This window comes from Cydia pomonella, chromosome 13, assembly GCF_033807575.1.
Source record: "Cydia pomonella isolate Wapato2018A chromosome 13, ilCydPomo1, whole genome shotgun sequence".
NCBI classification, from domain to species: Eukaryota; Metazoa; Arthropoda; class Insecta; order Lepidoptera; family Tortricidae; genus Cydia; species Cydia pomonella.
Window position 1 is genome coordinate 17,663,652 of NC_084715.1, and position 13,227 is coordinate 17,676,878.

At 36.1% G+C, this 13,227-nt stretch overlaps 1 pseudogene; it reads left to right on the forward strand.

The window, feature by feature from the left end:
* Positions 1 to 573: 573 nt before the first annotated feature.
* LOC133524577 (uncharacterized) lies at positions 574 to 2,832 on the forward strand (annotated as a pseudogene).
* The last annotated feature ends 10,395 nt before the right edge of the window (positions 2,833 to 13,227 follow it).

The following is a 13,227-nucleotide window of genomic DNA, read 5'->3' on the forward strand; positions in this document are numbered from 1 at the left end:
TCTTGAAAATACATACCTAAACTTGGCCGACTCACTAGGGTTGCTTCTGTATTAATTTCGAATTTTAAAAAGGAGTTAGGTAATATAAGTTTACAGACATAAATAGATTCGTTTATACATACATCTTATCATGTTTGACATTCCTTAGAGACTGCATTTTAACGTACATGACTGTAGGTACCTACGTAGCGGCGGTGACGTCAAGTGCGCGAGAAAGCCTGTAAATGTAACGTCTGTGTGCGTAAATGTCATGTCTGTGTGCGTGCGGTGAAAATGGCACTTTGTACTGAGCGAAATCTCTGCTCCGGCGCGCGCCGCCGCTATTTACTTTGTGAGTTAGATAACAAAATTTTGGTCACACAGCCTGCATGTTTTTGAATTGATCCACACATCTTATGTATAAAGATAAATAAATACATAATAATAACAAATTCACTTTTTGAATCAATTTTAACTATTCAGGGGCCCATTTATCGAACGGTATTAGTCTAATATTATTAGTGTGTTGCCATGGTAACCCATATAATTTGACACTTTGTGGCCTGATAATATTAGTCTAATACCGTTCGAGAAATGGGCCCCTGTTATACCGGTAACTTAGTTTGACAAAAGAAAAATTGTTGTACGAAACAAAACAAATCTGAATATTCGGTTTAAGTATTCAAATGATCTGGGGCGTCTCTTCGTAGGCTTCATCAAATTTCGTCATTTGAACTTTGTAAGAAGACCCTCAAAGAACTTTGTATAACGCGGGGCAGCTAAATGAAAATCGGGTTTTTGGAAAATTTATTATGACAATACACAGAAAGTAACATTTGTGGCTTAATTCAAATGTTTTTTAAACTTTATTTTAAGCCGGGGCTGCAGGTTGCTTTTGAATTTTTACGTCCGATTTTATAAAAGCGTAATTGCGTGGTACCCTTTTGTTCGTCATTTCCGACTAAAACTAACTAATGTACTAAATGGTTACGCACATCACACATATAACAATATTATTTGGTACGGACTCTTTTATGGTACGGACGGCTAAAGAATGGAATGCACTCCCGCCAATTGTATTCCCTGATAAATATGACTTCGGTCTCTTTAAAGCAAGAGTGAATAGGCTACTACTGAACCGGTGAGCTCCATATTAGGCCCTGTCTTCACTTTCCATCAGGTGTGACTAAAGCCAATCGCCGATGAATTTTTTTTAAATAAAAATAAAATATATATTATTTGACGACCGGTCTGGCCTAGTGGGTAGTGACCCTGCCTATGAAGCTGATGGTCCCGGGTTCAAATCCTGGTAAGAGCATATATTTGTGTGATAAACACGGATATTTGTTTCTGAGTCATGGTTGTTTTCTATGTATTTAAGTATTTATAATTATATATTATATATGTCGTTGTCTAGGTACCTACAATATAAGCCTTATTGAGCTTACTGTGGGACTCAGTCAATTTGTGTAATAATGTCCTATAATATTTATTTATTTATTTTCTGAAACATGCAAAATGAAATCTTGTCGCTATGTTCCTTCTAAGTAGCTCGTTTTGGGCGCAGTAGCTTGAAAGGACTGTGATGGGATTTTCATACAAAACTTAAAGTCCCTTAGTCCGGAACAAACAGGCAATTGTGAGTATACAGTATACACTTGTCTACTTATGTCCAACACTTATGTATTGTTTTTTATCTTGTAATTTTGTAACTTTTATTTAATAGGTATCATTTTTGGCTGGTATTGGCGGTAGAAACATTCGAAGTCTAACCACTAATATGTTGAAAAGAATACTAAAAGCGAAGTTGCCGAGCTATATTCCTTAACTGGAAAACAAATGAAGAACTCCAATAAAAAACCATTTTTAAAGACAGAAACCTGTAAAATAATCTTTCGTAAGTATATTTTGTGACCAAATTTCCTAACATTAAAGTATCTCAACACCGACTTTGACATTAACGGCCTCATATCATATTTAATAATTATATTAAAAAAGTATTATTTATACCTTTCCCATACGCCTGCTTAAAATTTCGTAAGCACAAGTAAATTCAAATCGTTTTTTATTCAGAAATCTGCAAGAAAGTTTACGAAGATGCGACAGAAGAAAACCTGAAAGAAATAATTAGCGACTGGCTGAATCAGGCTAAAGTTAGGACAACAAGAAGGTAAGAATTACTGTAAGGATTAATGCTTTGAAAATACCTAGTTTCTAAGGTCGGTGTCGATAGAAAAGTAAATAATGGCAAACAAAACCATTTACCTTCATTGCATCGCAATTTTCTGAAATAACTGCCCACGTTTGACTGTTATTTTTCTGATCCTAAAAAAATAAGTATAAAGTAGGTAACCTTAATGCGTCTATGATACATACCTCAAGTCGATTGGTATGTGGTAAAAACGGCATGTCATTATAATATTATTTATTTGTTTCAGGGCAGAAAGACTAAACAGACAAGCATAACCCTTATAAAGGCAGAGGCGATATTTTAAACATAGCTAATATGAGAAAATGGAAGAATCCTTCAGCATTTTCAATTGAGAAAACCATTATTATATAGTTGATATATATATATTGCTTTCGTACCTTATACTTACTTTTTTCATCAGTATTTAATTTTGGTGTTAAGAAATCCACGGCAATAAGTGGTCAATTTATGCACTACGCCTGTTAAGGAAGGTGAGTTATCATATCACTGTTTTAATAGAGAATATATGTCAAATCAAGTGTACTAATAGGTAGAGTGCATATATTTACCACGTGTTTTTTTTTTTATTATTTAGGTTTTTTTACTGTAGATGTATTCCCCAGTGTATAACTGGGGTCTTATTAAGGGATAAATAACGAGCCTGTGCATTAAGTAACAATACTGTATGTTGGTACTCTTTATATATTATTATACTTCGTATCCAAATCCAAGACAACAAATATAATTTACTAGCAGCAGTACACGTTATCGTGCAGTCCAAGTCACACATTTTAGAGATTATAGTATTTAAAAAACAAGTTCGCGCTGTCCCTCTCACTCGCTACGCTGCGTTCCTGCTTCAACATCGCTCCTCCAGTACTCATTACATGTTTTTGTGTTAGTCCGAGTCACACGTATTTTCGCCAAAATAGTGTTCCTCTAAATATGTGTACCTAATTGTGTTTCGATTAATGTTTATTGTGCGCTGAATAAGAAGTATAGAATCAAAACATTATTTGAACTGCCGACCGCCGTACCCTCGAACGAAAAATTTATGTTTATTCAGCTCGGCAAGTCTAGTCTCGTTTGCCATACTTAGGTACATGGCAGTTAAACTTTCAATTTGAAATTGTAGGTATATTCGTTTAGCGTAATAAACTTATTACCTAAGAAATCAAGTAAGTAATTTTTACGTTCATACGAAATCACTTACTACAACTACCTTCTTTTTTGAATAAATAAATTACGGAAAAAATAAGTATGGGGCTACAAATAGATTACAATTTGAACTTTAAATAATTGTAATACGTACTATTATAGTATTATTTACTAATATAATATTATTTAGATTTCATTTTATGATTGCATAAAATGCAATGTTCACTCACAATTTCTTTTTACGAGATGCTTTCGCGTACAGATTTAAATATACAAACCATATCTGAATAAAGTTAATATATACTAGGTAATCGTTTCACGAAAGCGGCTTTTACCATGTCCGATCTACCCTACCATACAATAAAACAGATAACAATGGTAATCCTTGCCGATTGGTAATAAGTGCCTATGAATGATAACAAAACGCATCTTTATGCAAATGTACATACACAGTACCAACAAGTTTAATGAGCGTCTTATGAGGATACCTATAGGTATAAATATACAGGAGTAATGTCAATCAATACACAATCTATAAGACATTGGAAGACTATTTAGTCTGACTGACAGTTTAAAGTGTTTAATGCCATTAATCGACGTATACAAACGGGACGTGCTATGCGTGCTCCGATACCGTGCGCCCCATGCCCCATATGAGGGCCATAGTGAATCTATCGTATGGATCATGACGGATTAGGTAGTAGGCTTTAATCGGACATCGCGGTATCGTCGAGTCTTGGGTCCAATCGATGTGGTCGCCTCCTAAATTTGATCATCAGTTAGTTACCCGCTTTGTTATTATTAGACAACTTTGATTAACATAATATAATATAATTTTAAAATGAAATATATTATGGAAAGATATACTTGATTTTTGTAATATTGTGGACTCCGTCTAATAATAATTCTCCTTTCCGTGAGTACTTAGAAGCTTAGGTTTACTGTGCAACAAGATATTCATCAAACAGAAAATCGGTATTAACTGTGTTGATTAAAGTTTTAATGTAATTTTATAATGCACATTAATTAATAGTTCAAAATTAAAACACATATTAAATAAATATTTTCTTATAAATGAGATGTCGACATGGTACTATATTTGCCCCACTTTAATAGTGAAGAGGCTATCATTACTCCACAATCATTGTGTCGAGGGCTCCGCTTTCACAGCGTCGAAGCTATATTTGCCCCACTTTAATAGTGATGAGGCTATCATTACTCCACAATCATTGTGTCGAGGGCTCCGCCTTAACAGCGTTGAAGCTATATTTGCCCCACTTTAATAGTGATGAGGCTATCATTACTCCACAACCATTGTGTCGAGGGCTCCGCTTTAACAGCGTCGAAGCTATATTTGCCCCACTTTAATAGTGATGAGGCTATCATTACTCCACAACCATTGTGTCGAGGGCTCCGCTTTAACAGCGTCGAAGCTATATTTGCCCCACTTTAATAGTGATGAGGCTATCATTACTCCACAATCACTGTGTCGAGGGCTCCGCTTTAACAGCGTTGAAGCTATATTTGCCGCACTTTAATAGTGATGAGGCTATCATTACTCCACAACCATTGTGTCGAGGGCTCCGCTTTAACAGCGTTGAAGCTATATTTGCCCCACTTTAATAGTGATGAGGCTATCATTACTCCACAACCATTGTGTCGAGGGCTCCGCTTTAACAGCGTCGAAGCTATATTTGCCCCACTTTAATAGTGATGAGGCTATCATTACTCCACAATCACTGTGTCGAGGGCTCCGCTTTAACAGCGTTGAAGCTATATTTGCCCCACTTTAATAGTGATGAGGCTATCATTACTCCACAACCATTGTGTCGAGTGCTCCGCTTTCACAGCGTCGAAGCTATATTTGCCCCACTTTAATAGTGAAGAGGCTATCATTACTCCACAGTCATTGTGTCGAGGGCTCCGCTTTCACAGCGTTGAAGCCATATTTGCCCCTTTTTAATAGTGAAGAGGCTATCATTACTCCACAATATTGTGTCGAGGGCTCCGCTTTCACAGCGTCGAGGCTACATGTACCCCACTTTAATAGTGAGGAGGCTATCATTACTCCACAATCATTGTGTCGAGGGCTCTGCTGTCGTAGTGTTGAGGCTAAGTTTGCCCCACGTCATAGTGAGGATGCTATCATTACTCCACAATAATTGTGTCAAGGGGTCCGCTGTCGCAGTGCCGAAGATATATGCCGCACTTTAAGTTATATGTACTATACAATTCCACAATAATCGTATCGAGGCCTCCATTTCCGCAGCGTCGAGGCTATATGTGCTTCATTTTAAGTGTCGAGGTTATAATGCTTCGGTCATTTGGTTCTTCGGTTGCTTTGCTCCTTTTGGTCGCTTCGCTCTTCGGTCGCTTCGTACTTCGGTCGCTACGCTCTTCGGTCACTTCGCTCTTCGGTCTACAGTCGGTCATTATACATATCTCAAAATGATATCGTCAAAGATATATAACGTTGCTCTACTATAACAGTGTTGATGCCAATGTAATGATTGAAGACTTTAATAGTATTGGAAGTAGCTTTACGCATGTAAATATAAGGGACTAAAGAGCAACATATTTAAGGTTGAGCTAAAGTTTACAGGACTTGTAAAAATAATGAAATATAAAGGAGGTTCTTGTTACGCTGAGGTAATTTAATAGGTGTTAATGCGGCCTAAAATACCTTAAACAAAATGTACGCAATGTCATTGCCCTTACAGACAAAGAAATGCTGTATGTAAACAACATATAGGAAAAAATATATCTGTAAACCCTTTAACCCAAATTTATGATTCGTACTCATATCACGCTGTTATATACTCCTAATAACTTCAAACGTCAGCTTTGATATGCTGTCAAGAATATACCATATCAACGAGCCTAATTTAATAAATCCGGTACAATTTACTTACGGATTCTCAGCTCCAAACTTCAGGGGAACATCGCCGCATCAAACAAGAGGTGAACCGCCGTTGATGCACTATCCCGCGACGCGAAATAAGTGCTGTAAATTGTGCAACCATGCAACTAGAGTTATGCTGCCACGGGTTGCAGTCGCTTGCGCTAAGTAGCTAGATTAATAATCGCAATAAAGGGTTGAAATCCTTTAACAATAACATTATTATTGTCTGAAATGTAAATGCTCGGGTTGTCATATTGTCTTGCTGTAAAAGAAAGCTTAAATAGTTTTCATTTTTCGTCACAATGCGCACTGTACAGTTTTATTGTAGGTAACGTTAAAAAATGTTACTCCTTAATATGAAGTACAAGTTACAAGTCATGCCAGATATTTTATTATTATTATTATTATTTTATTTGATACACTAGCAGCTCTTGGAGCTGATGCGTGTATATCGCAGCACTTGTGTTTATTTAGCACTTTTTAATGTTCTAAAATGTGTATCTAGTCTATTTTTGAGATTTTGTTCACAAATATATCATAACTCAACACATAATCTACCTAAGTTCCTTGCCACTTGTTAGCGTAGTAGCCATCATCGTTCAGATACGCATAAGCAGATGAGATTAGCTATTTAGTTATAAATAATATCATATTACTATTTCTTGATCTGTGGTAATAACTAAAATTAGTCCATCTATATTTTCAAAGTGATAAGTTTCAAATACTTAATACCTACAGGATACTCTACTAGTAATTGTCCAGACTTAGTTTTAAAGTACTTACATATAGCCTTGATATTTATGGTAGCTTTACAATGAAGGAAATTCTCCTTTATCTACCTCACTCAAAGGCTATTTACCGAGGAAAGTATTGATTGCTGTATTCAAAATTAACTTTAAAGTGTCGTAACATAAAATTAGATTATATTTTAGGGTCAGTAACGCGCATGTAATATACCTCTGCAGTAGCGGGCATTCATAGGCTACGGTGATTGTTTACCATCAGGCGGGCCGTATGCTTGTTTGTCTCCGTTGTAATTACATCCAGAGAATGGTTGGTAAATTCTAAATTATACAAAATGGTTTGTTTATATGGTTACAGACAGAAAATGCCCATCTAAAACTTATTTAGAGCCAACTAAAGCTTGAAAACACATTTACACTTAATGGCGTCCTGGCTTGTAAATGACATAAAAATAGTTGTACCTTGTGAATATTAAGATATATACAACTTTATCAATATACTACAGTGAAATCAAAGAAAGTTTTATACTTTTTTAATATTAACGAAATGAAATACCAAGAGCAATTTCACTCCTTAATTTTATTATGCTATACATACATTTTACATTTATACTATGTGGATACATAAATAATTATTTAAATTGGATATAAATTAATAACTTCTAGGTGGTACGTTGTTCTCTTTAGTCAAAATCAATAATATCAGTATGTTCGTAACATACTGATTTGATATCGATATTTTATTTTATTTTCGCATTCAGGATTTGAATTTAAATACATAGCTCTGAACATCTGCTAGTAAATTATATTTGTTGTCTTGGATTTGGATACGAAGTATAATTAATAATCAAACGAACTTACCTGTGAAGTTTGATTACAATTATGCGAGTATCCAAATCCAAGACAACAAAGACCCGCCCCCCATCCCCAAAAATGAAAATAAAATAGTCTCTGTTAATAACACAAAAATAACTCTGAAATAATGAGTACTGGAGGAGCGATGTTGAAGCAGGAACGCAGCGTAGCGAGTGAGAGGGACAGCGCGAACTTGTTTTTTAAATACTATAATCTCTAAAATGTGTGACTTGGACTGCACGATAACGTGTACTGCTGCTAGTAAATTATATTTGTTGTCTTGGATTTGGATACTCGCATAATTGTAATCAAACTTCACAGGTAAGTTCGTTTGATTATTAATTATTGCATACTGACACCAGTCAGTTTAACCAATAGTGCTTTAATAGTTATTTACGATACAAGTGCAAAAAATAGGAAATTCGCAACGAGTGGTGATAAATTAAAATACGACCGAAGGGAGTGTTTGAAATCGACACTAGATGCGAATTACTGATTCGCACGTGTATCGTACAACGACCCATATGTACTGTATATGGGTCTTTAAAGTTTCGACATATGCACAGAAAGTGCTCATTCCCGCACGCGTGCGGGAAAGTAGCACCATATGTACTGTAAAATAATATGTTGTGTTCCATACCTAATAAATACTGTAATAAAATCTTACACAATTACCCATGAATAATTTGTTTTATTTAGTTAGTTTAAGGCTTCGTCACACTCCAGCGCGATGCCGGCGGGGCGTCGGCGCGGGCGCGACACCGACAGTCCGACACACCGTTGTGCCTCATGTAACGACATGAGGCTAACATTCGGACCTCAGCGACGCGCCTCGCCAGCATCGCACTCGATTGTGACGAAGAATCCTTTAGTTAAACAAATACTATGCAAAGCTGAGATGTTACTATTGCATAATAGTTTATGAAAACAGACATCATTCAAATTTGACATGTTAGCCTTGCATTTAAATTGTCGAAACAAAAAAGACGTAAATCTGACATGTCAGTATTGCGTATAATTTGTTAGAACAAACATCATGCGAGGTTGATAATATCAGTATTGCATATAGTTTGTTAAAACAAAAAATATGTAAGGTTTACAATGTCAATATTGCATATAAATTGTCGAAACAAACACGATGCAAATCGAACATGTCATTATTGCACATAGTTTGCAAAACAAACTTCTTGCAAGTTTGTTGTTGGGAAACTAGGAGGTTTGATCCAGGCTTGCGTCAAGTGTACATACTTGTCATCGCAAACTTGTCACAACCCTTCACTTGTGATACGTCAAACTTGTTGCAAGGCGGGTCCAAGTCTAAAATGCTATCTGGGTCGGTGCAAGACAACTGTCTTTTGGTTCAATGCATAACATCATTCTTATTTTATATTTTCTTATGGCAAGGTGGTTCATAGACGGTATCGGTATCCATCCACTTTACGTTCGCTATGCTCAGCCATCTATATCTATAGCTAATAATCATATCTAGGTATAGCTTCAGTCATAAGAGTATTGTAACACCCTCCCAGGGTAATATGTATGCTTCTTAACTTTAAGTATCACACCATGTGCATTCATTCACATATGTGTGTAATAAATTACAGTAAAAATATATCTATTCAGCTGCCAAGCTTTTCTTTTCCGGCCTCTGCTGTAATGTACTATTATAATACACCTAAATAAATTTATGTATGTTGTATTTGTATTTTAATTTTATGTATTGTAATATTAATCTATTTTGTTTTATGTCTTTCTTTTTAATTTTCTTGTTTTTGACATAGTGTTTAATTTTATTGTAATTAATTTTTATTTTTAGTTGTTGACTTGAATTTTTATTTTAATTTTAATTTGTTATTATTTTTTGTATCTTATGTATGTAGTCTGTAATTTTTTTTTTTTATTGAATTGAAAAAAAAAGTTGCTCTTGAGTTTGTGCAAAAACAGGGTGGGCATATAAGAGTCATACACTTTGTTTTTAAATTTTAATTATATTATGTGCAAATTTTACTAAATATTTTTTTATTAATATAATTATTATCCGGGGTTGACAATTGTATACAGAAGACAATTTTTGCCAAATGTCTACCTCTAGCAGTAAGCAATTTTTTCTTAAATGTTTGTGTTTAAAACACGTCGTATGCTGGATTATATGGACTATATGAGGCAAATCCAAGAAAAAAGCCTTGAGCACCAACGGCCTCTCTACATGTGCTTTGTGGATTTGGAAAAGGCTTTTGATAGAGTTCCACGCGAGGCTCTCTGGATTGTTCTCTGTAAATTTGGCTACCCGAAGAAGTTCGTCAACCTGATTCGCCAATTTCACATTGGTATGAAAGCCCAGGTTCGGCACGAAAACGAACTCTCCGAGGAGATCCAAATTACAAGTGGTGTAAAGCAGGGATGTGTTCTAGCACCCACACTCTTCGCAATATATTTTTCAGTGGTCATGAGAGATGCACTGCAGTATTGTGGTAACCGTATTCAGCTATATGTCAGAACTGAGAAGGGTGTGTTTGACATTTCGAGGTTTAGAGCGAAGTCCAAAGTTCAAAGGATCTCCATTTTGGGGATTCTTTACGCTGATGACATATGCCTCATGTCCGACAGCATGGCGCATCTCCAAGGCTACGTTGACGCACTACATCACTCATGTCAACAATTTTGTCTCGTTATTAGCGCTTCCAAGACTCAAATTCTCAAGCAACCGCCAAGAGGAGGAGAGGCTGACCCAGCTGAATCTAGATGGGAGACCTCTGGATGAGGTCTCACACTTTAAATATCTTGGGAGCACTATCCGGCGTGATAACACCCTGGCCTCGGAGATACCTTCACGTATCGCCAACGCCGCTGCTAATTTCGGACGACTCACAGATCGCGTCTGGAGGTCCCATGATCTCAAGTTCGAGACAAAAATTAGCGTCTACAGGGCGCTAATCATCCCTGTCCTTTTATATGGAGCAGAGACATGGTGCCTCTACAAAACAGACATAAAGAAACTAGACACTTACCACCTGAGGTGTCTGCGGTCTATACTCAGGATCAAGTGGCAGGACCATGTTCCCAACTCTGAGGTCCTGCGTCGTTCCGGAATGTATGGCATGGAGGCCTTACTAATGCAGCGGCAGCTCAGATGGTGCGGGCACGTCCTTCGAATGGATGACCACCGCTTGCCTAAAGCTGTGCTCTACTCTGAGTTGGCGGTGGGTAAGCGGAAGCACGGTGGTCAGCACCTGCGCTACAAGGACGTGCTCAAACGGCATCTGAGCGCTTGCGCCATCGACCCTGAGCGTTGGGAGGAGCTTGCTGGAAGGCGGTCTTCTTGGCGTTCTACCATCCATAACGGTGTCAAAACATTCGAAGATAACCGCCTCACTAGCCTAGACATGAAACGCCAGTTACGGAAAGAGAGACCTAAGCCCTCCTACGTGTATAGTTTCTATTTTCCTCCGTGAGCTTCTACGGGTTATCGTCTTATCTATTGTTTAAAAACCGCAAAGGCGCGTGCCACTATGAAAAAATGGGCAGGCCGCATAGGTAGCGTTTATTGAATTACTACTCTATTGAGCACGGAATAAGATTCATTATGAACTAATACAGAATTCTAACAGAATAGCTGTCTGATCTCTATTGGTGCGTCTAAGGTAGGCGACTAAACGCTCTCAAACCAGCTTAACTTGTGACACTGCGATCCGAAACAAAGATACGTATTCGAAGACCTCGCTTGCACTGGTAATGCGAGCGCACGGCTAGCTAGCGCAAAGGAAGCAATGTTATGTTTCTCGAGGAGCAGGTAAAAAACAGGGCCGGATTTTCACACAAATATATTTGGGTGGTTTTACGTTGTTTAATTTAAAGAGATAAAACATAACACTATTTAAATAGTAGGTACACATCTAACAGAATGGGTTTGTGTAATTACAATAATAACGAGATATACTCATTTTTATAATCAACTGTTTAAACAGTTGTTTGCTAATTTTAAACTTTAAACAGGCTAATTTTAAATAAACAATAAAACAATGGTAAAATAGTAATAAATATGTATATCCATTTAACAATCCCGTACTACTAATGTTAAAATAGACCTATATGTTATAATTATGTACACTAAAATAAAGATATTATTTACAATAGAGTACACATTTAGTAAAACATTTATAAAAATTTATATTATGAGTCAACAAAAAAATAAGTAACATATACATAATAGTGTATGCATAAAATAAATAAATATAAAACAAAATATGCATATTGTTTAGAGTCAAATCACGCTAACTCTTTCAAGCAAACCATACAAACAGTGTCAGTTTGTTAGAAGTCTGAAGAGTTAGCGTTATTCGACTGTAGGTAAAATCACAGAAAATAATGTTAAAATAGTTTTAAATATATACCTATATATTATAATAGATTAAAATAAAGATATAATTTTATAATAGACTACAACATTTAGTAAAACATTTAGTTATACAAATTTATATTATTGTTATTTTTAACACTGTACTAACAAAATAAGATCATTGTTATCTTGAATGAATAAATTAACATTATTATTAGTCAACAAAAAATAAAGTTATATATAACTACACAATATTGTACGTATGAAATAAATAAATATAAAACAAAATATGTATACCGTCTAGAATCAAATCACGCTAAATCTTCCAAGCAAACCATACAATCAGTGTCAGTCTGTTAGAAGTCTGAAGAGTTAGCGTTATTCGACTCTAGGTAAAATGCACTGGCACGGGCATCTTCCCATGGTCGAAATATTGCGCTCGTAACGGCATTTTCCCATGGTCGAAATATTGCACTCGTAACGGCATCCTCCCATGGTCGAAATATCACACTCGTAACGGCAACTTCCCATGGTCGAAACATATTTACATTCGAAATGTAAATATTCGTTCGAAAGTCCAGTAAAACATAGCCAGGGGTCAAACAAAATGTAGCACATAACAGTCTAAACATTAGCAAGCGGAATCCAAAAAAACGTAGCCAGGTCGTCATAAAAAGGTCGATATAGATTAAAGGGCACATGTACTTAAAGCGGAAACTTGTAAGACACTAAAAAATGTACATACATTTAATCCAGCTTAACCATATCCATTTAACAATCCCCTACCCCAATCTGTTAGTACCCAGACCGAGACCGGCAGGTAAGCGCATTCCAAAATAATGAGTCATCTTAACGCTTAGCAAACATGCCTAGCGGTGACTCGTCATTTGTGTAATTGGTTTTATAAGCGACATTTTACATGGCCCAACGATAAAATATTTATGATTGTTTCTTAAATGTTAAAAAATGTAAAGCCATATGTAAGATATGTATTCGAAGACCTATATAGGTCTATATTTAATACTATTTTAACATTGTTTTCTGTGATTTTACCTAGAGTCGA